The 24,767-nt window shown below is 31.2% G+C and overlaps 27 non-coding genes across 27 annotated transcripts; all 27 read left to right on the top strand.

Moving 5' to 3' along the window:
- Positions 1-1,701: 1,701 nt before the first annotated feature.
- Positions 1,702-1,914, top strand: LOC135054033 (small nucleolar RNA U3). Its single transcript, XR_010243311.1, has one exon. It is a non-coding gene; the product is annotated as a small nucleolar RNA U3 (small nucleolar RNA).
- A 654-nt stretch (positions 1,915-2,568) lies between these two features.
- On the top strand, positions 2,569-2,781 carry LOC135053776 (small nucleolar RNA U3). Its single transcript, XR_010243084.1, has one exon. It is a non-coding gene; the product is annotated as a small nucleolar RNA U3 (small nucleolar RNA).
- A 650-nt stretch (positions 2,782-3,431) lies between these two features.
- Positions 3,432-3,644, top strand: LOC135054049 (small nucleolar RNA U3). The gene has a single exon (XR_010243321.1). It is a non-coding gene; the product is annotated as a small nucleolar RNA U3 (small nucleolar RNA).
- Positions 3,645-4,297: 653 nt separating this feature from the next.
- Positions 4,298-4,510, top strand: LOC135053803 (small nucleolar RNA U3). Its single transcript, XR_010243108.1, has one exon. It is a non-coding gene; the product is annotated as a small nucleolar RNA U3 (small nucleolar RNA).
- A 653-nt stretch (positions 4,511-5,163) lies between these two features.
- On the top strand, positions 5,164-5,376 carry LOC135054051 (small nucleolar RNA U3). Its single transcript, XR_010243323.1, has one exon. It is a non-coding gene; the product is annotated as a small nucleolar RNA U3 (small nucleolar RNA).
- A 653-nt stretch (positions 5,377-6,029) lies between these two features.
- On the top strand, positions 6,030-6,242 carry LOC135053351 (small nucleolar RNA U3). The gene has a single exon (XR_010242713.1). It is a non-coding gene; the product is annotated as a small nucleolar RNA U3 (small nucleolar RNA).
- Positions 6,243-6,894: 652 nt separating this feature from the next.
- LOC135053392 (small nucleolar RNA U3) lies at positions 6,895-7,107 on the top strand. The gene has a single exon (XR_010242749.1). It is a non-coding gene; the product is annotated as a small nucleolar RNA U3 (small nucleolar RNA).
- Positions 7,108-7,760: 653 nt separating this feature from the next.
- Positions 7,761-7,973, top strand: LOC135054041 (small nucleolar RNA U3). Its single transcript, XR_010243316.1, has one exon. It is a non-coding gene; the product is annotated as a small nucleolar RNA U3 (small nucleolar RNA).
- Positions 7,974-8,625: 652 nt separating this feature from the next.
- LOC135053446 (small nucleolar RNA U3) lies at positions 8,626-8,838 on the top strand. The gene has a single exon (XR_010242796.1). It is a non-coding gene; the product is annotated as a small nucleolar RNA U3 (small nucleolar RNA).
- A 653-nt stretch (positions 8,839-9,491) lies between these two features.
- On the top strand, positions 9,492-9,704 carry LOC135053938 (small nucleolar RNA U3). Its single transcript, XR_010243225.1, has one exon. It is a non-coding gene; the product is annotated as a small nucleolar RNA U3 (small nucleolar RNA).
- Positions 9,705-10,357: 653 nt separating this feature from the next.
- On the top strand, positions 10,358-10,570 carry LOC135053683 (small nucleolar RNA U3). The gene has a single exon (XR_010243004.1). It is a non-coding gene; the product is annotated as a small nucleolar RNA U3 (small nucleolar RNA).
- A 653-nt stretch (positions 10,571-11,223) lies between these two features.
- Positions 11,224-11,436, top strand: LOC135053892 (small nucleolar RNA U3). Its single transcript, XR_010243186.1, has one exon. It is a non-coding gene; the product is annotated as a small nucleolar RNA U3 (small nucleolar RNA).
- A 653-nt stretch (positions 11,437-12,089) lies between these two features.
- Positions 12,090-12,302, top strand: LOC135053748 (small nucleolar RNA U3). Its single transcript, XR_010243059.1, has one exon. It is a non-coding gene; the product is annotated as a small nucleolar RNA U3 (small nucleolar RNA).
- A 653-nt stretch (positions 12,303-12,955) lies between these two features.
- On the top strand, positions 12,956-13,168 carry LOC135053630 (small nucleolar RNA U3). Its single transcript, XR_010242956.1, has one exon. It is a non-coding gene; the product is annotated as a small nucleolar RNA U3 (small nucleolar RNA).
- Positions 13,169-13,821: 653 nt separating this feature from the next.
- Positions 13,822-14,034, top strand: LOC135053981 (small nucleolar RNA U3). Its single transcript, XR_010243264.1, has one exon. It is a non-coding gene; the product is annotated as a small nucleolar RNA U3 (small nucleolar RNA).
- A 653-nt stretch (positions 14,035-14,687) lies between these two features.
- Positions 14,688-14,900, top strand: LOC135053598 (small nucleolar RNA U3). Its single transcript, XR_010242928.1, has one exon. It is a non-coding gene; the product is annotated as a small nucleolar RNA U3 (small nucleolar RNA).
- Positions 14,901-15,553: 653 nt separating this feature from the next.
- LOC135053830 (small nucleolar RNA U3) lies at positions 15,554-15,766 on the top strand. The gene has a single exon (XR_010243131.1). It is a non-coding gene; the product is annotated as a small nucleolar RNA U3 (small nucleolar RNA).
- Positions 15,767-16,416: 650 nt separating this feature from the next.
- On the top strand, positions 16,417-16,629 carry LOC135053747 (small nucleolar RNA U3). The gene has a single exon (XR_010243058.1). It is a non-coding gene; the product is annotated as a small nucleolar RNA U3 (small nucleolar RNA).
- Positions 16,630-17,282: 653 nt separating this feature from the next.
- Positions 17,283-17,495, top strand: LOC135053332 (small nucleolar RNA U3). Its single transcript, XR_010242698.1, has one exon. It is a non-coding gene; the product is annotated as a small nucleolar RNA U3 (small nucleolar RNA).
- A 653-nt stretch (positions 17,496-18,148) lies between these two features.
- On the top strand, positions 18,149-18,361 carry LOC135053470 (small nucleolar RNA U3). The gene has a single exon (XR_010242817.1). It is a non-coding gene; the product is annotated as a small nucleolar RNA U3 (small nucleolar RNA).
- Positions 18,362-19,014: 653 nt separating this feature from the next.
- Positions 19,015-19,227, top strand: LOC135053677 (small nucleolar RNA U3). The gene has a single exon (XR_010242999.1). It is a non-coding gene; the product is annotated as a small nucleolar RNA U3 (small nucleolar RNA).
- Positions 19,228-19,880: 653 nt separating this feature from the next.
- On the top strand, positions 19,881-20,093 carry LOC135053382 (small nucleolar RNA U3). Its single transcript, XR_010242741.1, has one exon. It is a non-coding gene; the product is annotated as a small nucleolar RNA U3 (small nucleolar RNA).
- Positions 20,094-20,746: 653 nt separating this feature from the next.
- On the top strand, positions 20,747-20,959 carry LOC135053965 (small nucleolar RNA U3). Its single transcript, XR_010243250.1, has one exon. It is a non-coding gene; the product is annotated as a small nucleolar RNA U3 (small nucleolar RNA).
- Positions 20,960-21,611: 652 nt separating this feature from the next.
- On the top strand, positions 21,612-21,824 carry LOC135053844 (small nucleolar RNA U3). Its single transcript, XR_010243143.1, has one exon. It is a non-coding gene; the product is annotated as a small nucleolar RNA U3 (small nucleolar RNA).
- Positions 21,825-22,477: 653 nt separating this feature from the next.
- Positions 22,478-22,690, top strand: LOC135053907 (small nucleolar RNA U3). Its single transcript, XR_010243199.1, has one exon. It is a non-coding gene; the product is annotated as a small nucleolar RNA U3 (small nucleolar RNA).
- Positions 22,691-23,343: 653 nt separating this feature from the next.
- On the top strand, positions 23,344-23,556 carry LOC135053428 (small nucleolar RNA U3). The gene has a single exon (XR_010242781.1). It is a non-coding gene; the product is annotated as a small nucleolar RNA U3 (small nucleolar RNA).
- Positions 23,557-24,209: 653 nt separating this feature from the next.
- On the top strand, positions 24,210-24,422 carry LOC135053955 (small nucleolar RNA U3). The gene has a single exon (XR_010243241.1). It is a non-coding gene; the product is annotated as a small nucleolar RNA U3 (small nucleolar RNA).
- The last annotated feature ends 345 nt before the right edge of the window (positions 24,423-24,767 follow it).

Raw genomic sequence — 24,767 nt, 5'->3', positions numbered from 1 at the left:
TCACCTTAACCACGTAGTGTCCTGGCATTCCCCCCGAGGGATTAGAAAATGGGTCGATATTGAGAACTCAATATATCAGGGTATTCCCCTCGACTCTCTTCTGTGGCTCCCCAGGTCCTGCAGACCAGCCTCGGCCTATTCAGTCCCCACAATTAAATTCACCCTTGGATTGTGGGACAAACTCCGCACCACTTATAATCTTTCTTCATACCCCTCACCTCTGTCACCTATCTGGGGTCACCCTGCCTTCCCCCCAGGCAGCGAACGAAATATAGCAGCCCCATGGCAATCTCAGGGTGTCACGAGATTTATCCATGTTAAAGGCCACGCAGCACCGACCTCTTTTGGAGATTTTCAAGAGCGCCTCGGTATTCCATCCTCATGTCATTACCATTACATTCAAATTATTAGCTTTCTTAAATCTCAGCTTAAAACTGCCCCTTTGAGATCACCCACCTCCTTTGAACATATGTGTATACTTTCGATTGGCAGAAAGGGGAATATCTCAACAATACACAACTCTATTTTGACTCCAGATCCTCCTGCCCGTGAACCCCATGAACTAGCCTGGGAATCAGACCTCTCCCATCCGTTGGAAGATGATCAATGGGAAGAAATTAGATTGCGCACTGCTAAAGCTTCTATTAGTGTGGCAATTAGGGAGACATGTTACAAAGTTTATACCAGATGGTATTTAGTCCCCTCCAGACTTCATTCCATTTTCCCCGCAACCTCGAATTTATGCTGGAGACTTTGTGGAGAGGAGGGCACCTTTTTCCATGTATGGTGGACCTGCCCCTCTATTCGCCCCCTCTGGAACACAGTAGGGAGCGCTCATCGCCCAAACTTGCGGACATAACGTGGATCTCTCTCCTGAAATCGCTTTACTTCATGCCCCCATATCGTCACTACCCAAAATCCAAGATAAGCTTGCTATGCAAATCTGCATGGCGGCTAAATCTCTGATTGCTAAATGTTGGAAGGACCATAAACCGCCCTCCAAGGCATTACTGATGGCTAGGATTAATTATATAGCCAATATGGAATATATTACCAGTCTGAGGAATAACACAGTGGCCCAATTCCACAACATTTGGTCCCCATGGTACCTCGCGCGTTCTTTATTAATACCCGGACTCTGCTAATACCTCTAACACCTCTGCTATTTCCTCTTCTATTGTCTTTGCATTTTCTCTTGTACTTTTTCTTACTCTTTCCTGTTTTTTATTTCTTCTTCTTTCTCTTTTTTGTTTTTTACTTTTAATAATTTTTTTCTCTGTTTTGGTATAGGTCCTATACTATAAATGAAAAATAAAATGAGACTGATTATGTACATTCTTGAATTTACACAGGGTACATACTGCTATTACTTGATAGCCTGTATTGTCATGGAACTGCATATTCCACTCTAATGCAGCCTGTAAAATCTTTTATATGCATGTTCAATATCTTGACCTGTACAACTTCGATATTGTTTTGGTTATTGATCAATCTCAATAAAAACCCTAACTTTAAAAAAAAGAAAATCATTCAGTATATGATAGTGAATGAATTGTAGTCTGAAAATTTGTGGAGAATGTTATGCAACTGAAAATTGGTTGACAATTTCTATATCACGTTTTATGAATGGGTCCAAAAATGTCACCATGAGTTAAAAGAGGAATTCATATGGCCTATCTAAACCATCAACAAAATGTAGTTAAGACTATACTTTTAGGGTTCTTTTCTATAGGCAATGATGGGAGAAATGTGCTTGAAAGTTTCCAAACTTGATAACCACCGTGATGATTTTAAGAGCTCTCTTCTCAGCATGAAGGTACTTAGCAACTCTGTTTCATGCTGATGTTGTCAGATTTTGATGACTGTCCTACTTCTTAATAAAGAAGTGGTAGAAGAGGGCTAATTCAGAGTGGCTGATTACACACTTTAAAATCAACTATGGTTATTTAAAACTAAGTTTGTATAATGTTTAATATCCTTGAAAGAATAAGCATTGATGTTTCAACATTCCTGAATCAGAATGTTTTTTTATGATATAGCAATAAAAGCAATGTCTAAGAGTATTATTTTACATTTTAATTTTAACCTTCTTTAAGTGGTTCATGTCAATGAGGACTTGAAAAATGTATAGTGTGCTTTCCTTAAAAGAACCTATTGTTTGCAGTGTATTTGTTTAATAATTGTTTCATTCTATTGCAAATCAGCAATTAATGCAAGCCACTAGTTTTTTTCCTATATGCAATATAAGAAATTTTGAAGTAACAATGCTATTAGTGCATTGGTTTCATTGTTAAGTGTTCTGTTTATTATTTTGGCTTAAACAAGTTTATAAATGCAAAAATGATAACATGTTACCTAATACAATCTTAAAATGTGTCTACTCTCACAGAAAATCATTCAGTATATGATAGTGAATGAATTGTAGTCTGAAAATTTGTGGAGAATGTTATGCAACTGAAAATTGGTTGACAATTTCTATATCATGTTTTATGAATGGGTCCAAAAATGTCACCATGAGTGAAAAGAGGAATTCATATGGCCTATCTAAACCATCAACAAAATGTAGCTAAGATTATATTTCTAGGGATCATTTCTATAGGCAATGATGGGAGAAATGTGCTTGAAAGTGTCCAAACTCACCAACCACCATGATGAGATTAAGAGCTCTCTTCTCAGCATGAAGGCAGTTAGCAACTCTGTTTCATGCAGATGTTGTTAGCTTTTGATGACTGTCCTACTTCTTAATAAAGAAGTGGTAGAAGAGGGCTCATTTAGAGTGGCTGATTACACACTTTAAAATCAACTATGGTTATTTAAAACTAAGTTTGTATAATGTTTAACATCCTTGAAAGAATACGCATTGATGTTTCAACATTCCTGAATCAGAATGTTTTTATGATTTAGCAATTAAAGCAATGTCTAAGAGTATTATTTATTTTACATTTTAACCTTCTTTAAGTGGTTCATGTCAATGAGGACTTTAAAAATGTAAAGTGTGCTTTCCTTAAAAGAACCTTTTGTTTGCAGTGTATTTGTTTAATAATTGTTTAATTCTTTTGCAAATCAGCAACTAATGCAAGCCACTAGTTTATTTCCTATATGCAATATAAGAAATTTTGAAGTACCAATGCTATTAGTGCATTGGTTTCATTGTTAAGTGTTCTGTTTAATATTTTGGCTTAAACAAGTTTATATATGCAAAAATGATAACATGTTACCTAATACAATCTTAAAATGTGTCTACTCTCACAGAAAATCATTCAGTATATGATAGTGAATGAATTGTAGTCTGAAAATTTGTGGATAATGTTATGCAACTGAAAATTGGTTGACAATTTCTATATCAAGTTTTATGAATGGGTCCAAAAATGTCACCATGAGTTAAAAGAGGAATTCATATGGCTAATCTGAACCATCAACAAAATGTAATTAAGATTATACTTCCAGGGATCATGTTTATAGGCAATGATGGGAGAAATGTGCTTGAAAGTGTCTAAATTCGCCAACCACTATGATGAGATTAAGAGCTCTCTTCTCAGCATGAAGGTAGTTAGTAACTCTGTTTCATGCAGATGTTGTTAGGTTTTTTTGACTGTCTTACTTCTTAATAAAAAAGTGGTAGAAGAGGGCTCATTCAGAGTGGCTGATTACACACTTTAAAATCAGCTATGGTTATTTAAAACTAAGTTTGTATAATGTTTAATATGCTGGAAAGAACAAGCATTGATGTTTTAACATTCCTGAATCAGAATGTTTTTTATGATATAGCAATAAAAGAAATGTCTAAGAGTATTATTTTACATTTTAATTTTAACCTTCTTTAAGTGGTTCATGTCAATGAGGACTTGAAAAATGTAAAGTGTGCTTTCCTTAAAAGAACCTTTTGTTTGCAGTGTATTTGTTTAATAATTGTTTAATTCTTTAGCAAATCAGCAATTAATGCAAGCCACTAGTTTATTCCCTATATGAAATATAAGAAATTTTGAAGTACCAATGCTATTGGTGCATTGGTTTCATTGTTAAGTGTTCTGTTTAATATTTTGGCTTAAACAAGTTTATATATGCAAAAATGATAACATGTTACCTAATACAATCTTAAAATGTGTCTACTCTCACAGAAAATCATTCAGTATATGATAGTGAATGAATTGTAGTCTGAAAATTTGTGGAGAATGTTATGCAACTGAAAATTGGTTGACAATTTCTTTATCAAGTTTTATGAATGGGTCCAAAAATGTCACCATGAGTTAAAAGAGGAATTCATATGGCCTGTCTAAACCATCAACAAAATGTAATTAAGACTATACTTTCAGAGATCATTTCTATAGGCAATGATGGGAGAAATGTGCTTGAAAGTGTCCAAACTCGCCAACCACCATGATGAGTTTAAGAGCTCTCTTCTCAGCAAGAAGGCAGTTAGAAACTCTGTTTCATGCAGATGTTGTTAGCTTTTGATGACTGTCCTACTTTTTAATAAAGAAGTGGTAGTAGAGGGCTCATTCCGAGTGGCTGATTACACACTTTAAAATCAACTATGGTTATTTAAAACTAAGTTTGTATAATGTTTAATATCCTTGAAAGAATACGCATTGATGTTTCAACATTCCTGAATCAGAATGTTTTTTATGATATAGCAATAAAAGCAATGTCTAAGAGTATTATTTTACATTTTAATTTTAACCTTCTTTAAGTGGTTCATGTCAATGAGGACTTGAAAAATGTAAAGTGTGCTTTCCTTAAAAGAACCTTTTGTTTGCAGTGTATTTGTTTAATAATTGTTTAATTCTTTAGCAAATCAGCAATTAATGCAAGCCACTAGTTTATTTACTATATGAAATATAAGACATTTTGAAGTACCAATGCTATTAGTGCATTGGTTTCATTGTTAAGTGTTCTGTTTAATATTTTGGATTAAACAAGTTTATATATGCAAAAATGATAACATGTTACCTAATACAATCTTAAAATGTGTCTACTCTCACAGAAAATCATTCAGTATATGATAGTGAATGAATTGTAGTCTGAAAATTTGTGGAGAATGATATGCAACTGAAAATTGGTTGACAATTTCTATATCAAGTTTTATGAATGAGTCCAAAAATGTCACCATGAGTTAAAAGAGGAATTCATATGGCCTATCTAAACCATCAACAAAATGTAATTAAAACTATACTTTCAGGGATCATGTTTATAGGCAATGATGGGAGAAATGTGCTTGAAAGTGTCTAAATTTGCCAACCACTGTGATGAGATTAAGAGCTCTCTTCTCAGCATGAAGGTAGTTAGTAACTCTGTTTCATGCAGATGTTGTTAGGTTTTTTTGACTGTCTTACTTCTTAATAAAAAAGTGGTAGAAGAGGGCTCATTCAGAGTGGCTGATTACACACTTTAAAATCAGCTATGGTTATTTAAAACTAAGTTTGTATAATGTTTAATATGCTGGAAAGAACAAGCATTGATGTTTTAACATTCCTGAATCAGAATGTTTTTTATGATATAGCAATAAAAGCAATGTCTAAGAGTATTATTTTACATTTTAATTTTAACCTTCTTTAAGTGGTTCATGTCAATGAGGACTTGAAAAATGTAAAGTGTGCTTTCCTTAAAAGAACCTTTTGTTTGCAGTGTATTTGTTTAATTATTGTTTAATTCTTTAGCAAATCAGCAATTAATGCAGGCCACTAGTTTATTTCCTATATGAAATATAAGACATTTTGAAGTACCAATGCTATTAGTGCATTGGTTTCATTGTTAAGTGTTCTGTTTAATATTTTGGCTTAAACAGGTTTATATATGCAAAAATGATAACATGTTACCTAATACAATCTTAAAATGTGTCTACTCTCACAGAAATTCATTCAGTATATGATAGTGAATGAATTGTAGTCTGAAAATTTGTGGAGAATGTTATGCAACTGAAAATTGGTTGACAATTTCTATATCAAGTTTTATGAATGGGTCCAAAAATGTCACCATGAGTTAAAAGAGGAATTCATATGGCCTATCTAAACCATAAACAAAATGTAATTAAGACTATACTTCCAGGGATCATTTCTATAGGCAATGATGGGAAAAATGTGCTTGAAAGTGTCCAAACTTGCCAACCACCATGATGAGTTTAAGAGCTCTCTTCTCAGCATGAAGGCAGTTAGCAACTCTGTTTCATGCAGATGTTGCTAGCTTTTGATGACTGTCCTACTTCTTAATAAAGAAGTGGTAGAAGAGGGCTCATTCAGAGTGGCTGATTACACACTTTAAAATCAACTATGGTTATTTAAAACTAAGTTTGTATAATGTTTAATATGCTGGAAAGAACAAGCATTGATGTTTTAACATTACTGAATCAGAATGTTTTTTATTATATAGCAATAAAAGCAATGTCTAAGAGTATTATTTTACATTTTAATTTTAACCTTCTTTAAGTTGTACATATCAATGAGGACTTGAAAAATTTAAACTGTGCTTTCGTAAAAGAATATTTTGTTTGCAGTGTATTTGTTTAATAATTGTTTAATTCTTTAGCCAATCAGCAACTAATGCAAGCCACTAGTTTATTTCCTATATGCAATATAAGAAATTTTGAAGTACCAATGCTATTAGTGCATTGGTTTCATTGTTAAGTGTTCTGTTTAATATTTTGGTTTAAACAAATTTATATATGCAAAAATTATAATATGTTACCTAATACAATCTTAAAATGTGTCTAATCTCACAGAAAATAATTCAGTATATGATAGTGAATGAATTGTAGTCTGAAAATTTGTGGAGAATGTTATGCAACTGAAAATTGGTTGACAATTTCTATATCAAGTTTTATGAATGGGTCCTAAAATGTCACCATGAGTTAAAAGAGGAATTCATATGGCCTATCTAAACCATCAACAAAATGTAGCTAAGATTATACTTCCAGGGATCATTTCTATAGGCAATGATGGGAGAAATGTGCTTGAAAGTGTCCAAACTCGCCAACCACCATGATGAGATTAAGAGCTCTCTTCTCAGCATGAAGGCAGTTAGCAACTCTGTTTCATGCAGATGTTGTTAGCTTTTGATGACTGTCTTACTTTTTAATAAAGAAGTGGTAGAAGAGGGCTCATTCAGAGTGGCTGATTACACACTTTAATATCAACTATGGTTATTTAAAACTAAGTTTGTATAATGTTTAATATCCTTGAAAGAATACGCATTGATGTTTCAACATTCCTGAATCAGAATGTTTTTTATGATATAGGAATAAAAGCAATGTCTAAGAGTATTATTTTACATTTTAATTGTAACCTTCTTTAAGTGGTTCATGTCAATGAGGACTTGAAAAATGTAAAGTGTGCTTTCCTTAAAAGAACCTTTTGTTTGCAGTGTATTTGTTTAATAATTGTTTAATTCTTTAGCAAATCAGCAATTAACGCAAGCCACTAGTTTATTTCCTATATGCAATATAAGAAATTTTGAAGTACCAATGCTATTAGTGCATTGGTTTCATTGTTAAGTGTTCTGTTTAATATTTTGGTTTAAACAAGTTTATATATGCAAAAATGATAACATGTTACCTAATACAATCTTAAAATGTGTCTACTCTCACAGAAAATCATTCAGTATATGATAGTGAATGAATTGTAGTCTGAAAATTTGTGGAGAACGTTATGCAACTGAAAATTGGTTGACAATTTCTATATCAAGTTTTATGAATGGGTCCAAAAATGTCACCATGAGTTAAAAGAGGAATTCATATGGCCTATCTAAACCATCAACAAAATGTTATTAAGACTATAATTTCACTGATCATTTCTATAGGCAATGATTGGAGAAATGTGTTTGAAAGTGTCCAAACTTGCTAACCACCATGATGAGTTTAAGAGCTCTCTTCTCAGCATGAAGGCAGTTAGCAACTCTGTTTCATGCAGATGTTGCTAGCTTTTGATGACTGTCCTACTTCTTAATAAAGAAGTGGTAGAAGAGGGCTTATTCAGAGTAGCTGATTACACACTTTAAAATCAACTATGGTTATTTAAAACTAAGTTTGTATAATGTTTAATATCCTTGAAAGAATACGCATTGATGTTTCAACATTTCTGAATCAGAATGTTTTTTATGATATAGCAATTAAAGCAATGTCTAAGAGTATTATTTTACATTTTAATTTTAACCTTCTTTAAGTGGTTCATGTCAATGAGGACTTGAAAAAGTAAAGTGTGCTTTCCTTAAAAGAACTTTTTGTTTGCAGTGTATTTGTTTAATAATTGTTTAATTCTTTTGCAAATCAGCAACTAATGCAAGCCACTAGTTTATTTCCTATATGCAATATAAGAAATTTTGAAGTACCAATGCTATTAGTGCATTGGTTTCATTGTTAAGTGTTCTGTTTAATATTTTGGTTTAAACAAATTTATATATGCAAAAATGATAACATGTTACCTAATACAATCTTAAAATGTATCTACTCTCACAGAAAATCATTCAGTATATGATAGTGAATGAATTGTAGTCTGAAAATTTGTTGAGAATGTTATGCAACTGAAAATTGGTTGACAATTTCTATATCAAGTTTTATGAAAGGGGCAAAAAATGTCACTATGAGTTAAAAGAGGAATTCATATGGCCTATCTAAACCATCAACAAAATGTAATTAAGATTATACTTCCAGGGATCATTTCTATAGGCAATGATGGGAGAAATGTGCTTGAAAGTGTCCAAACTCACCAACCACTATGATGAGTTTAAGAGCTCTCTTCTCAGCATGAAGGCAGTTAGTAACTCTGTTTCATGCAGATGTTGTTAGCTTTTGATGACTGTCCTACTTCTTAATAAAGAAGTGTTAGAAGAGGGCTCATTCAGAGTGGCTGAGTACACACTTTAAAATCAACTATGGTTATTTAAAACTAAGTTTGTATAATGTTTAATATCCTTGAAAGAATACGCATTGATGTTTCAACATTCCTAAATCAGAATGTTTTTTATGATATAGGAATAAAAGCAATGTCTAAGAGTATTATTTTACATTTTAATTTTAACCTTCTTTAAGTGGTTCATGTCAATGAGGACTTGAAAAATGTAAAGTGTGCTTTCCTTAAAAGAACCTTTTGTTTGCAGTGTATTTGTTTAATAATTGTTTAATTCTTTAGCAAATCAGCAATTAATGCAAGCCACTAGTTTATTTCCTATATGCAATATAAGAAATTTTGAAGTACCAATGCTATTAGTGCATTGGTTTCATTGTTAAGTGTTCTGTTTAATATTTTGGCTTAAACAAGTTTATATATGCAAAAATTATAATATGTTACCTAATACAATCTTAAAATGTGTCTACTCTCACAGAAAATCATTCAGTATATGATAGTGAATGAATTGTAGTTTTAAAATTTGTTGAGAATGTTATGCAACTGAAAATTGGTTGACAATTTCTATATCAAGTTTTATGAATGGGTCCTAAAATGTCTCCATGAGTTAAAAGAGCAATTCATATGGCCTATCTAAACCATCAACAAAATGTAGCTAAGATCATACTTCCAGGGATCATTTCTACAGGCAATGATGGGAGAAATGTGCTTGAAAGTGTCCAAACTCGCCAACCACCATGATGAGTTTAAGAGCTATCTTCTCAGCATGAAGGCAGTTAGGAACTCTGTTTCATGCAGATGTTGTTAGCTTTTGATGACTGTCCTACTTCTTAATAAAGAAGTGGTAGAAGAGGGCTCATTCAGAGTGGCTGATTACACACTTTAAAATCAACTATGATTATTTAAAACTAAGTTTGTATAATGTTTAATATCCTTGAAAGAATACGCATAGATGTTTCAACATTCCTAAATCAGAATGTTTTTTATGATATAGGAATAAATGCAATGTCTAAGAGTATTATTTTACATTTTAATTTTAACCTTCTTTAAGTGATTCATGTCAATGAGGACTTGAAAAATGTAAAGTGTGCTTTCCTTAAAAGAACCTTTTGTTTGCAGTGTATTTGTTTAATAATTGTTTAATTCTTTTGCAAATCAGCAACTAATGCAAGCCACTAGTTTATTTCCTATATGCAATATAAGAAATTTTGAAGTACCAATGCTATTAGTGCATTGGTTTCATTGTTAAGTGTTCTGTTTAATATTTTGGCTTAAACAAGTTTATATATGCAAAAATGATAACATGTTACCTAATACAATCTTAAAATGTGTCTACTCTCACAGAAAATCATTCAGTATATGATAGTGAATGAATTGTAGTCTGAAAATTTGTGGAGAATGTTATGCAACTGAAAATTGGTTGACAATTTCTATATCAAGTTTTATGAATGGGTCCAAAAATGTCACCATGAGTTAAAAGAGTAATTCATATGGCCTATCTCAACCATCAACAAAATGTAATTAAGACTATACTTTCAGGGATCATTTCTATAGGCAATGATTGCAGAATTGTGTTTGAAAATGTCCAAACTCGCCAACCACCATGATGAGTTTAAGAGCTCTCTCCTCAGCATGAAGGCAGTTAGCAACTCTGTTTCATGCAGATGTTGCTAGCTTTTGATGACTGTCCTACTTCTTAATAAAGAAGTGGTAGAAGAGGGCTAATTCAGAGTGGCTGATTACACACTTTAAAATCAACTATGGTTATTTAAAACTAAGTTTGTATAATGTTTAATATCCTTGAAAGAATACGCATTGATGTTTCAACATTCCTGAATCAGAATGTTTTTTATGATATAGCAATTAAAGCAATGTCTAAGAGTATTATTTTACATTTTAATTTTAACCTTCTTTAAGTGGTTCATGTCAATGAGGACTTGAATAATGTAAAGTGTGCTTTCCTTAAAAGAACCTTTTGTTTGCAGTGTATTTGTTTAATAATTGTTTAATTCTTTTGCAAATCAGCAACTAATGCAAGCCACTAGTTTATTTCCTATATGCAATATAAGAAATTTTGAAGTACCAATGCTATTAGTGCATTGGTTTCATTGTTAAGTGTTCTGTTTAATATTTTGGCTTAAACAATTTTATATATGCAAAAATTATAATATGTTACCTAATACAATCTTAAAATGTGTCTACTCTTACAGAAAATCATTCAGTATATGATAGTGAATGAATTGTAGTCTGAAAATTTGTGGATAATGTTATGCAACTGAAAATTGGTTGACAATTTCTATATCAAGTTTTATGAATGGGTCCAAAAATGTCACCATGAGTTAAAAGAGTAATTCATATGGCCTATCTAAACCATCAACAAAATGTAGTTAAGACTATACTTTTAGGGATCATTTCTATAGGCAATGATGGGAGAAATGTGCTTGAAAGTGTCAAAACTCGCCAACCACCATAATGAGTTTAAGAGCTATTTTCTCAGCATGAAGGCAGTTAGCAACTCTGTTTCATGCAGATGTTGTTAGGTTTTGATGACTGTCCTACTTCTTAATAAAGAAGTGGTAGAAGAGGGCTCATTCAGAGTGGCTGATTACACACTTTAAAATCAACTATGGTTATTTAAAACTAAGTTTGTATAATGTTTAATATCCTTGAAAGAATACGCATTGATGTTTCAACATTCCTGAATCAGAATGTTTTTTATGATATAGGAATAAAAGCAATGTCTAAGAGTATTATTTTACATTTTAATTGTAACCTTCTTTAAGTGGTTCATGTCAATGAGGACTTGAAAAATGTAAAGTGTGCTTTCCTTAAAAGAACCTTTTGTTTGCAGTGTATTTGTTTAATATATGTTTAATTCTTTAGCAAATCAGCAATTAATGCAAGCCACTAGTTTATTTCCTATATGCAATATAAGAAATTTTGAAGTACCAATGCTATTAGTGCATTGGTTTCATTGTTAAGTGTTCTGTTTAATATTTTGGCTTAAACAAGTTTATATATGCAAAAATGATAACATGTTACCTAATACAATCTTAAAATGTGTCTACTCTCACAGAAAATCATTCAGTATATGATAGTGAATGAATTGTAGTCTGAAAATTTGTGGAGAATGTTATGCAACTGAAAATTGGTTGACAATTTCTATATCAAGTTTTATGAATGGGTCCAAAAATGTCACCATGAGTTAAAAGAGTAATTCATATGGCCTATCTCAACCATCAACAAAATGTAATTAAGACTATACTTTCAGGGATCATTTCTATAGGCAATGATTGGAGAATTGTGTTTGAAAATGTCCAAACTCGCCAACCACCATGATGAGTTTAAGAGCTCTCTCCTCAGCATGAAGGCAGTTAGCAACTCTGTTTCATGCAGTTGTTGCTAGCTTTTGATGACTGTCCTACTTCTTAATAAAGAAGTGGTAGAAGAGGGCTAATTCAGAGTGGCTGATTACACACTTTAAAATCAACTATGGTTATTTAAAACTAAGTTTGTATAATGTTTAATATCCTTGAAAGAATACGCATTGATGTTTCAACATTCCTGAATCAGAATGTTTTTTATGATATAGCAATTAAAGCAATGTCTAAGAGTATTATTTTACATTTTAATTTTAACCTTCTTTAAGTGGTTCATGTCAATGAGGACTTGAATAATGTAAAGTGTGCTTTCCTTAAAAGAACCTTTTGTTTGCAGTGTATTTGTTTAATAATTGTTTAATTCTTTTGCAAATCAGCAACTAATGCAAGCCACTAGTTTATTTCCTATATGCAATATAAGAAATTTTGAAGTACCAATGCTATTAGTGCAATGGTTTCATTGTTAAGTGTTCTGTTTAATATTTTGGCTTAAACAATTTTATATATGCAAAAATTATAATATGTTACCTAATACAATCTTAAAATGTGTCTACTCTTACAGAAAATCATTCAGTATATGATAGTGAATGAATTGTAGTCTGAAAGTTTGTGGATAATGTTATGCAACTGAAAATTGGTTGACAATTTCTATATCAAGTTTTATGAATGGGTCCAAAAATGTCACCATGAATTAAAAGAGGAATTCATATGGCCTATCTAAACCATCAACAAAATGTAATTAAGATTATACTTCTAGGGATCATTTTTATAGGCAATGACGGGAGAAATGTGCTTGAAAGTGTCCAAACTCGCCAACCACCATGATGAATTTAAGAGCTCTCTTCTCAGCATGAAGGCAGTTAGTAACTCTGTTTCATGCAGATGTTGTTAGCTTTTGATGACTGTCCTACTTCTTAATAAAGAAGTGGTAGAAGAGGGCTCATTCAGAGTGGCTGATTACACACTTTAAAATCAACTATGGTTATTTAAAACTAAGTTTGTATAATGTTTAATATCCTTGAAAGAATATGCATTGATGTTTCAACATTCCTAAATCAGAATGTTTTTTATGATATAGGAATAAAAGCAATGTCTAAGAGTATTATTTTACATTTTAATTTTAACCTTCTTTAAGTGGTTCATGTCAAGGAGGACTTGAAAAATGTAAAGTGTGCTTTCCTTAAAAGAACCTTTTGTTTGCAGTGTATTTGTTTAATAATTGTTTAATTCTTTAGCAAATCAGCAATTAATGCAAGCCACTAGTTTATTTCCTATATGAAATATAAGACATTTTGAAGTACCAATGCTATTAGTGCATTGGTTTCATTGTTAAGTGTTCTGTTTAATATTTTGGCTTAAACAAGTTTATATATGCAAAAATGATAACATGTTACCTAATACAATCTTAAAATGTGTCTACTCTCACAGAAATTCATTCAGTATATGATAATGAATGAATTGTAGTCTGAAAATTTGGGGAGAATGTTATGCAACTGAAAATTGGTTGACAATTTCTATATCAAGTTTTATGAATGGGTCCAAAAATGTCACCATGAGTTAAAAGAGGAATTCATATGGCCTATCTAAACCATCAACAAAATGTAATTAAGACTATATTTTCAGGGATCATTTTTATAGGCAATGATGGGAAAAATGTGCTTGAAAGTGACCAAACTTGCCAACCACCATGATGAGTTTAAGAGCTCTCTACTCAGCAAGAAGGCAGTTAGCAACTCTGTTTTATGCAGATGTTGCTAGCTTTTGATGACTGTCCTACTTCTTAATAAAGAAGTGGTAGAAGAGGGCTCATTCAGAGTGGCTGATTACACACTTTAAAATCAACTATGGTTATTTAAAACTAAGTTTGTATAATGTTTACTATCCTTGAAAGAATACGCATTGATGTTTCAACATTCCTGAATCAGAATGTTTTTTATGATATAGCAATTAAAGCAATGTCTAAGAGTATTATTTTACATTTTAATTGTAACCTTCTTTAAGTGGTTCATGTCAATGAGGACTTGAACAATGTAAAGTGTGCTTTCCTTAAAAGAACCTTTTGTTTGCAGTGTATTTGTTTAATAATTGTTTAATTCTTTAGCAAATCAGCAATTAATGCAAGCAACTAGTTTATTTCCTATATGCAATATTAGAAATTTTGAAGTACCAATGCTATTAGTGCATTGGTTTCATTGTTAAGTGTTCTGTTTATTATTTTGGTTTAAACAAATTTATATATGCAAAAATTATAATATGTTACCTAATACAATCTTAAAATGTGTCTACTCTCACAGAAAATCATTCAGTATATGATAGTGAATGAATTGTAGTCTGGAAATTTGTTGAGAATGTTATGCAACTGAAAATTGGTTGACAATTTCTATATCAAGTTTTATGAATGGGTCCTAAAATGTCACCATGAGTTAAAAGAGGAATTCATATGGCCTATCTAAACCATCAACAAAATGTAGCTAAGATTATACTTCTAGGGATCATTTCTATAGGCAATGATGGGAGAAATGTGCTTGAAAGTATCCAAACTCGCCAACCACCATGATGAGATTAAGAGCTCTCTTCTCAGCATGAAGGCAGTTAGCAACTCTGTTTCATGCAGATGTTGTTAGCTTTTGATGACTGTCCTACTTTTTAATAAAGAAGTGGTACAAGAGAGCTCATTCAGAGTGGCTGATTACACACTTTAAAATCAACTATGGTTATTTAAAACTAAGTTTGTATAATGTTTAAGATCCTTGAAAGAATACGCATAGATGTTTCAACATTCCTAAATCAGAATGTTTTTTATGATATAGGAATAAAAGCAATGTCTAAGAGTATTATTTTACATTTTAATTTTAACCTTTTTTAAGTGGTTCATGTCAATGAGGACTTGAAAAATGTAAAGTGTGCTTTCCTTAAAAGAACCTTTTGTTTGCAGTGTATTTGTTTAATAATTGTTTAATTCTTTTGCAAATCAGCAACTAATGCAAGCCACTAGTTTATTTCCTATATGCAATATAAGAAATTTTGAAGTACCAATGCTATTAGTGCATTGGTTTCATTGTTAAATGTTATGTTTAATATTTTGGTTTAAACAAATTTATATATGCAAAAATTATAATATGTTACCTAATACAATCTTAAAATGTGTCTACTCTCACAGAAAATCATTCAGTATATGATAGTGAATGAATTGTAGTCTGAACATTTGTTGAGAATGTTATGCAACTGAAAATTGGTTGACAATTTCTATATCAAGTTTTATGAATGGGTCCAAAAATGTCACCATGAGTTAAAAGAGGAATTCATATGGCCTATCTAAACCATCAACAAAATGTAGCTAAGATTATACTTCCAGGGATCATTTCTATAGGCAATGATGGGAGAAATGTGCTTGAAAGTGTCCGAACTCGCCAACCACCATGATGAGATTAAGAGCTCTCTTCTCAGCATGAAGGCAGTTAGCAACTCTATTTCATGCAGATGTTGTTAGCTTTTGATGACTGTCCTACTTCTTAATAAAGAAGTGGAAGAAGAGGGTTTATTCAGAGTGGCTGATTACACACTTTAAAATCAACTATGGTTATTTAAAACTAAGTTTGTATAATGTTTAAGATCATTGAAAGAATACGCATTGATGTTTCAACATTCCTGAATCAGAATGTTTTTTATGATATAGGAATAAAAGCAATGTTTAAGAGTATTATTTTACATTTTAATTGTAACCTTCTTTAAGTGGTTCATGTCAATGAGGACTTGAAAAATGTAAAGTGTGCTTTCCTTAAAAGAACCTTTTGTTTGCAGTGTATTTGTTTAATAATTGTTTAATTCTTTAGCAAATCAGCAATTAATGCAAGCCACTGGTTTATTTCCTATATGCAATATAAGAAATTTTGAAGTACCAATGCTATTAGTGCATTGGTTTCATTGTTAAGTGTTCTGTTTAATATTTTGGCTTAAACAAGTTTATATATGCAAAAATAACATGTTACCTAATACAATCTTAAAATGTGTCTACTCTCACAGAAAATCATTCAGTATATGATAGTGAATGAATTGTAGTCTGAAAATTTGTGGAGAATGTTATGCAACTAAAAATTGGTTGACAATTTCTATATCAAGTTTTATGAATGGGTCCAAAAATGTCACCATGAGTTAAAAGAGTAATTCATATGGCCTATCTAAACCATCAACAAAATGTAGTTAAGACTATACTTTCAGGGATCATTTCTATAGGCAATGATTGGAGAATTGTGTTTGAAAATGTCCAAACTCGCCAACCACCATGATGAGTTTAAGAGCTCTCTCCTCAGCATGAAGGCAGTTAGCAACTCTGTTTCATGCAGTTGTTGCTAGCTTTTGATGACTGTCCTACTTCTTAATAAAGAAGTGGTAGAAGAGGGCTAATTCAGAGTGGCTGATTACACACTTTAAAATCAACTATGGTTATTTAAAACTAAGTTTGTATAATGTTTAATATCCTTGAAAGAATACGCATTGATGTTTCAACATTCCTGAATCAGAATGTTTTTTATGATATAGCAATTAAAGCAATGTCTAAGAGTATTATTTTACATTTTAATTTTAACCTTCTTTAAGTGGTTCATGTCAATGAGGACTTGAATAATGTAAAGTGTGCTTTCCTTAAAAGAACCTTTTGTTTGCAGTGTATTTGTTTAATAATTGTTTAATTCTTTTGCAAATCAGCAACTAATGCAAGCCACTAGTTTATTTCCTATATGCAATATAAGAAATTTTGAAGTACCAATGCTATTAGTGCAATGGTTTCATTGTTAAGTGTTCTGTTTAATATTTTGGCTTAAACAATTTTATATATGCAAAAATTATAATATGTTACCTAATACAATCTTAAAATGTGTCTACTCTTACAGAAAATCATTCAGTATATGATAGTGAATGAATTGTAGTCTGAAAGTTTGTGGATAATGTTATGCAACTGAAAATTGGTTGACAATTTCTATATCAAGTTTTATGAATGGGTCCAAAAATGTCACCATGAATTAAAAGAGGAATTCATATGGCCTATCTAAACCATCAACAAAATGTAATTAAGATTATACTTCTAGGGATCATTTCTATAGGCAATGACGGGAGAAATGTGCTTGAAAGTGTCCAAACTCGCCAACCACCATGATGAATTTAAGAGCTCTCTTCTCAGCATGAAGGCAGTTAGTAACTCTGTTTCATGCAGATGTTGTTAGCTTTTGATGACTGTCCTACTTCTTAATAAAGAAGTGGTAGAAGAGGGCTCATTCAGAGTGGCTGATTACACACTTTAAAATCAACTATGGTTATTTAAAACTAAGTTTGTATAATGTTTAATATCCTTGAAAGAATATGCATTGATGTTTCAACATTCCTAAATCAGAATGTTTTTTATGATATAGGAATAAAAGCAATGTCTAAGAGTATTATTTTACATTTTAATTTTAACCTTCTTTAAGTGGTTCATGTCAAGGAGGACTTGAAAAATGTAAAGTGTGCTTTCCTTAAAAGAACCTTTTGTTTGCAGTGTATTTGTTTAATAATTGTTTAATTCTTTAGCAAATCAGCAATTAATGCAAGCCACTAGTTTATTTCCTATATGAAATATAAGACATTTTGAAGTACCAATGCTATTAGTGCATTGGTTTCATTGTTAAGTGTTCTGTTTAATATTTTGGCTTAAACAAGTTTATATATGCAAAAATGATAACATGTTACCTAATACAATCTTAAAATGTGTCTACTCTCACAGAAATTCATTCAGTATATGATAATGAATGAATTGTAGTCTGAAAATTTGGGGAGAATGTTATGCAACTGAAAATTGGTTGACAATTTCTATATCAAGTTTTATGAATGGGTCCTAAAATGTCACCTTGAGTTAAAAGAGCAATTCATATGGCCTATCTAAACCATCAACAAAATGTAGTTAAGACTATACTTTCAGGGGTCATTTCTATAGGCAATGATGGGAGAAATGTGCTTGAAAGTGTCCAAACTCGCCAACCACCATGATGAGATTAAGAGCTCTCTTCTCAGCATGAAGGCAGTTAGTAACTCTGTTTCATGCAGATGTTGTTAGCTTTTGATGACTGTCCTACTTCTTAATAAAGAAGTGGAAGAAGAGTGCTTATTCAGAGTGGCTGATTACACACTTTAAAATCAACTATGGTTATTTAAATCTAAGTTTGTATAATGTTTAATATCCTTGAAAGAATACGCATTGATGTTTCAACATTCCTGAATCAGAATGTTTTTTATGATATAGGAATAAAAGCAATGTCTAAGAGTATTATTTTACATTTTAATTGTAACCTTCTTTAAGTGGTTCATGTCAATGAGGACTTGAAAAATGTAAAGTGTGCTTTCCTTAAAAGAACCTTTTGTTTGCAGTGTATTTGTTTAATAATTGTTTAATTCTTTTGCAAATCAGCAACTAATGCAAGCCACTAGTTTATTTCCTATATGCAATATAAGAAATTTTGAAGTACCAATGCTATTAGTGCATTGGTTTCATTATTAAGTGTTCTGTTTAATATTTTGGTTTAAACAAATTTATATATGCAAAAATTATAATATGTTACCTAATACAATCTTAAAATGTGTCTACTCTCACAGAAAATCATTCAGTATATGATAGTGAATGAATTGTAGTCTGAAAATTTGTGGAGAATGTTATGCAACTGAAAATTGGTTGACAATTTCTATATCAAGTTTTATGAATGGGTCCTAAAATGTCACCTTGAGTTAAAAGAGCAATTCATATGGCCTATCTAAACCATCAACAAAATGTAGTTAAGAATATACTTTCAGGGGTCATTTCTATAGGCAATGATGGGAGAAATGTGCTTGAAAGTGTCCAAACTCGCCAACCACCATGATGAGATTAAGAGCTCTCTTCTCAGCATGAAGGCAGTTAGTAACTCTGTTTCATGCAGATGTTGTTAGCTTTTGATGACTGTCCTACTTCTTAATAAAGAAGTGGAAGAAGAGTGCTTATTCAGAGTGGCTGATTACACACTTTAAAATCAACTATGGTTATTTAAAACTAAGTTTGTATAATGTTTAATATCCTTGAAAGAATACGCATTGATGTTTCAACATTCCTGAATCAGAATGTTTTTTATGATATAGGAATAAAAGCAATGTCTAAGAGTATTATTTTACATTTTAATTGTAACCTTCTTTAAGTGGTTCATGTCAATGAGGACTTGAAAAATGTAAAGTGTGCTTTCCTTAAAAGAACCTTTTGTTTGCAGTGTATTTGTTTAATAATTGTTTAATTCTTTTGCAAATCAGCAACTAATGCAAGCCACTCGTTTATTTCCTATATGCAATATAAGAAATTTTGAAGTACCAATGCTATTAGTGCATTGGTTTCATTATTAAGTGTTCTGTTTAATATTTTGGTTTAAACAAATTTATATATGCTAAAATTATAATATGTTACCTAATACAATCTTAAAATGTGTCTACTCTCACAGAAAATCATTCAGTATATGATAGTGAATGAATTGTAGTCTGAAAATTTGTGGAGAATGTTATGCAACTGAAAATTGGTTGACAATTTCTATATCAAGTTTTATGAATGGGTCCTAAAATGTCACCATGAGTTAAAAGAGCAATTCATATGGCCTATCTAAACCATCAACAAAATGTAGTAAAGATTATACTTTCAGGGATCATTTCTGTAGACAATCATGGGAGAAATGTGCTTGAAAGTGTCAAAACTCGCCAACCACCATGATGAGTTTAAGAGCTATCTTCTCAGCATGAAGGCAGTTAGCAACTCTGTTTCATGCAGATGTTGTTAGCTTTTGATGACTGTCCTACTTCTTAATAAAGAAGTGGAAGAAGATGGCTTATTCAGAGTGGCTGATTACACACTTTAAAATCAACTATGGTTATTTAAAACTAAGTTTGTATAATGTTTAATATCCTTGAAAGAATATGCATAGATGTTTCAACATTCCTAAATCAGAATGTTTTTTATGATATAGGAATAAAAGCAATGTCTAAGAGTATTATTTTACATTTTAATTTTAACCTTCTTTAAGTGATTCATGTCAATGAGGACTTGAAAAATGTAAAGTGTGCTTTCCTTAAAAGAACCTTTTGTTTGCAGTGTATTTGTTTAATAATTGTTTAATTCTTTTGCAAATCAGCAACTAATGCAAGCCACTAGTTTATTTCCTATATGCAATATAAGAAATTTTGAAGTACCAATGCTATTAGTGCATTGGTTTCATTATTAAGTGTTCTGTTTAATATTTTGGTTTAAACAAATTTATATATGCAAAAATTATAATATGTTACCTAATACAATCTTAAAATGTGTCTACTCTCACAGAAAATCATTCAGTATATGATAGTGAATGAATTGTAGTCTGAAAATTTGTGGAGAATGTTATGCAACTGAAAATTGGTTGACAATTTCTATATCAAGTTTTATGAATGGGTCCTAAAATGTCACCATGAGTTAAAAGAGCAATTCATTTGGCCTATCTAAACCATCAACAAAATGTAGCTAAGATTATACTTTCAGCGATCATTTCTACAGGCAATGATGGGAGAAATGTGCTTGAAAGTGTCCAAACTCGCCAACCACCATGATGAGTTTAAGAGCTATCTTCTCAGCATGAAGGCAGTTAGGAACTCTGTTTCATGCAGATGTTGTTAGCTTTTGATGACTGTCCTACTTCTTAATAAAGAAGTGGTAGAAGAGGGCTCATTCAGAGTGGCTGATTCTACACTTTAAAATCAACTATGATTATTTAAAACTAAGTTTGTATAATGTTTAATATGCTGGAAAGAGCAAGCATTGATGTTTTAACATTCCTGAATCAGAATGTTTTTTATTATATAGCAATAAAAGCAATGTCTAAGAGTATTATTTTACATTTTAATTTTAACCTTCTTTAAGTTGTACATATCAATGAGGACTTGAAAAATTTAAACTGTGCTTTCCTTAAAAGAACCTTTTGTTTGCAGTGTATTTATTTAATAATTGTTTAATTATTTTGCAAATCAGCAACTAATGCAAGCCACTAGTTTATTTCCTATATGCAATATAAGACATTTTGAAGTACCAATGCTATTAGTGCATTGGTTTCATTGTTAAGTGTTCTGTTTAATATTTTGGCTTAAACATTTTATATATGCAAAAATTATAATATGTTACCTAATACAATCTTAAAATGTGTCTACTCTCACAGAAAATCATTCAGTATATGATAGTGAATGAATTGTAGTCTGAAAATTTGTGGATAATGTTATGCAACTGAAAATTGGTTGACAATTTCTATATCAAGTTTTATGAATTGGTTCAAAAATGTCACCATGAGTTAAAAGAGGAATTTATATGGCTAATCTAAACCATCAACAAAATGTAATTAGGATTATACTTCCAGGGATAATTTCTATAGGCAATGATGGGAGAAATGTGCTTGAAAGTGTCCAAACTCGCCAACCACCATGATGAGTTTAAAAGCTCTCTTCTCAGCATGAAGGCAGTTAGCAACTCTGTTTCATGCAGATGTTGTTAGCTTTTGATGACTGTCCTACTTCTTAATAAAGAAGTGGAAGAAGAGGGTTTATTCAGAGTGGCTGATTACACACTTTAAAATCAACTATGGTTATTTAAAACTAAGTTTGTATAATGTTTAATATCCTTGAAAGAATACGCATAGATGTTTCAACATTCCTAAATCAGAATGTTTTTTATGATATAGGAATAAATGCAATGTCTAAGAGTATTATTTTACATTTTAATTTTAACCTTCTTTAAGTGATTCATGTCAATGAGGACTTGAAAAATGTAAAGTGTGCTTTCCTTAAAAGAACCTTTTGTTTGCAGTGTATTTGTTTAATAATTGTTTAATTCTTTTGCAAATCAGCAACTAATGCAAGCCACTAGTTTATTTCCTATATGCAATATAAGAAATGTTGAAGTACCAATGCTATTAGTGCATTGGTTTCATTGTTAAGTGTTCTGTTTAATATTTTGGTTTAAACAAATTTATATATGCAAAAATTATAATATGTTACCTAATACAATCTTAAAATGTGTCTACTCTCACAGAAAATCATTCAGTATATGATAGTGAATGAATTGTAGTCTGAAAATTTGTGGATAATGTTATACAACTGAAAATTGGTTGACAATTTCTATATCAAGTTTTATGAATGGGTCCTAAAATGTCACCATGAGTTAAAAGAGCAATTCATATGGCCTATCTAAACCATCAACAAAATGTAGCTAAGATTATACTTCCAGGGATCATTTCTATAGGCAATGATGGGAGAAATGTGCTTGAGAGTGTCCAAACTCGCCAACCACCATGATGAGATAAAGAGCTCTCTTCTCAGCATGAAGGCAGTTAGCAACTCTGTTTCATGCAGATGTTGTTAGCTTTTGATGACTATCCTACTTTTTAATAAAGAAGTGGTAGAAGAGGACTCATTCAGAGTGGCTGATTACACACTTTAAAATCAACTATGGTTATTTAAAACTAAGTTTGTATAATGTTTAATAACCTTGAAAGAATACGCATTGATGTTTCAACATTCCTGAATCAGAATGTTTTTTATGATATAGCAATTAAAGCAATGTCTAAGAGTATTATTTTACATTTTAATTTTAACCTTCTTTAAGTGGTTCATGTCAATGAGGACTTGAAAAATGTAAAGTGTGCTTTCCTTAAAAGAACCTTTTGTTTGCAGTGTATTTGTTTAATAATTGTTTAATTCTTTTGCAAATCAGCAACTAATGCAAGCCACTAGTTTATTTCCTATATGCAATATAAGAAATTTTGAAGTACCAATGCTATTAGTGCATTGGTTTCATTGTTAAGTGTTCTGTTTAATATTTTGGCTTAAACAATTTTATATATGCAAAAATTATAATATGTTACCTAATACAATCTTAAAATGTGTCTACTCTCACAGAAAATCCTTCAGTATATGATAGTGAATGAATTGTAGTCTGAAAATTTGTGGAGAATGTTATGCAACTGAAAATTGGTTGACAATTTCTATATCAAGTTTTATGAATGGGTCCTAAAATGTCACCATGAGTTAAAAGAGCAATTCATATGGCCTATCTAAACCATCAACAAAATGTAGTTAAGATTATACTTTTAGGGATCATTTCTATAGGCAATGATGGGAGAAATGTGCTTGAAAGTGTCCAAACTCGCCAACCACCATGATGAGTTTAAGAGCTCTCTTCTCAGCATGAAGGCAGTTAGCAACTCTGTTTCATGCAGATGTTGTTAGCTTTTGATGACTGTCCTACTTCTTAATAAAGAAGTGGTAGAAGAGGGCTTATTCAGAGTGGCTGATTACACACTTTAAAATCAACTATGGTTATTTAAAGCTAAGTTTGTATAATGTTTGATATCCTTGAAAGAATACACATTGATGTTTCAACATTCATGAATCAGAATGTTTTTTATGATATAGGAATAAAAGCAATGTCTAAGAGTATTATTTTACATTTTAATTGTAACCTTCTTTAAGTGGTTCATGTCAATGAGGACTTGAAAAATGTAAAGTGTGCTTTCCTTAAAAGAACCTTTTGTTTGCAGTGTATTTGTTTAATAATTGTTTAATTCTTTAGCAAATCAGCAAATAATGCAAGCCACTAGTTTATTTCCTATATGCAATATAAGAAATTTTGAAGTACCAATGCTATTAGTGCATTGGTTTCATTGTTAAGTGTTCTGTTTAATATTTTGGCTTAAACAATTTTATATATGCAAAAATGATAACATGTTACCTAATACAATCTTAAAATGTGTCTACTCTCACAGAAAATCATTCAGTATATGATAGTGAATGAATTGTAGTCTTAAAATTTGTGGATAATGTTATGCAACTGAAAATTGGTTGACAATTTCTATATCAAGTTTTATGAATGGGTCCAAAAATGTCACCATGAGTTAAAAGAGGAATTCAAATGGCTAATCTAAACCATCAACAAAATGTAATTAAGATTATACTTCCAGGGATCATTTCTATAGGCAATGATGGGAGAAATTTGCTTGAAAGTGTCCAAGCTCGCCAATTACCATGATGAGTTTAAGAGCTCTCTTCTCAGCATGAAGGCAGTTAGTAACTCTGTTTCATGCAGATGTTGTTAGCTTTTGATGACTGTCCTACTTCTTAATAAAGAAGTGGAAGAAGATGGCTTATTCAGAGTGGCTGATTACACACTTTAAAATCAACTATGGTTATTTAAAACTAAGTTTGTGTAATGTTTAATATCCTTGAAAGAATATGCATAGATGTTTCAACATTCCTAAATCAGAATGTTTTTTATGATATAGGAATAAAAGCAATGTCTAAGAGTATTATTTTACATTTTAATTTTAACCTTCTTTAAGTTGTACATATCAATGAGGCCTTGAAAAATTTAAACTGTGCTTTCCTTAAAAGAACCTTTTGTTTGCAGTGTATTTATTTAATAATTGTTTAATTATTTTGCAAATCAGCAACTTATGCAAGCCACTAGTTTATTTCCTATATGCAATATAAGACATTTTGAAGT

This window comes from Pseudophryne corroboree, chromosome 2 (assembly GCF_028390025.1).
Source record: "Pseudophryne corroboree isolate aPseCor3 chromosome 2, aPseCor3.hap2, whole genome shotgun sequence".
Taxonomy (NCBI): domain Eukaryota; kingdom Metazoa; phylum Chordata; class Amphibia; order Anura; family Myobatrachidae; genus Pseudophryne; species Pseudophryne corroboree.
Note: the sequence above shows the minus strand (reverse complement) of the source record. Positions and strands in the feature narration are given on the sequence as shown.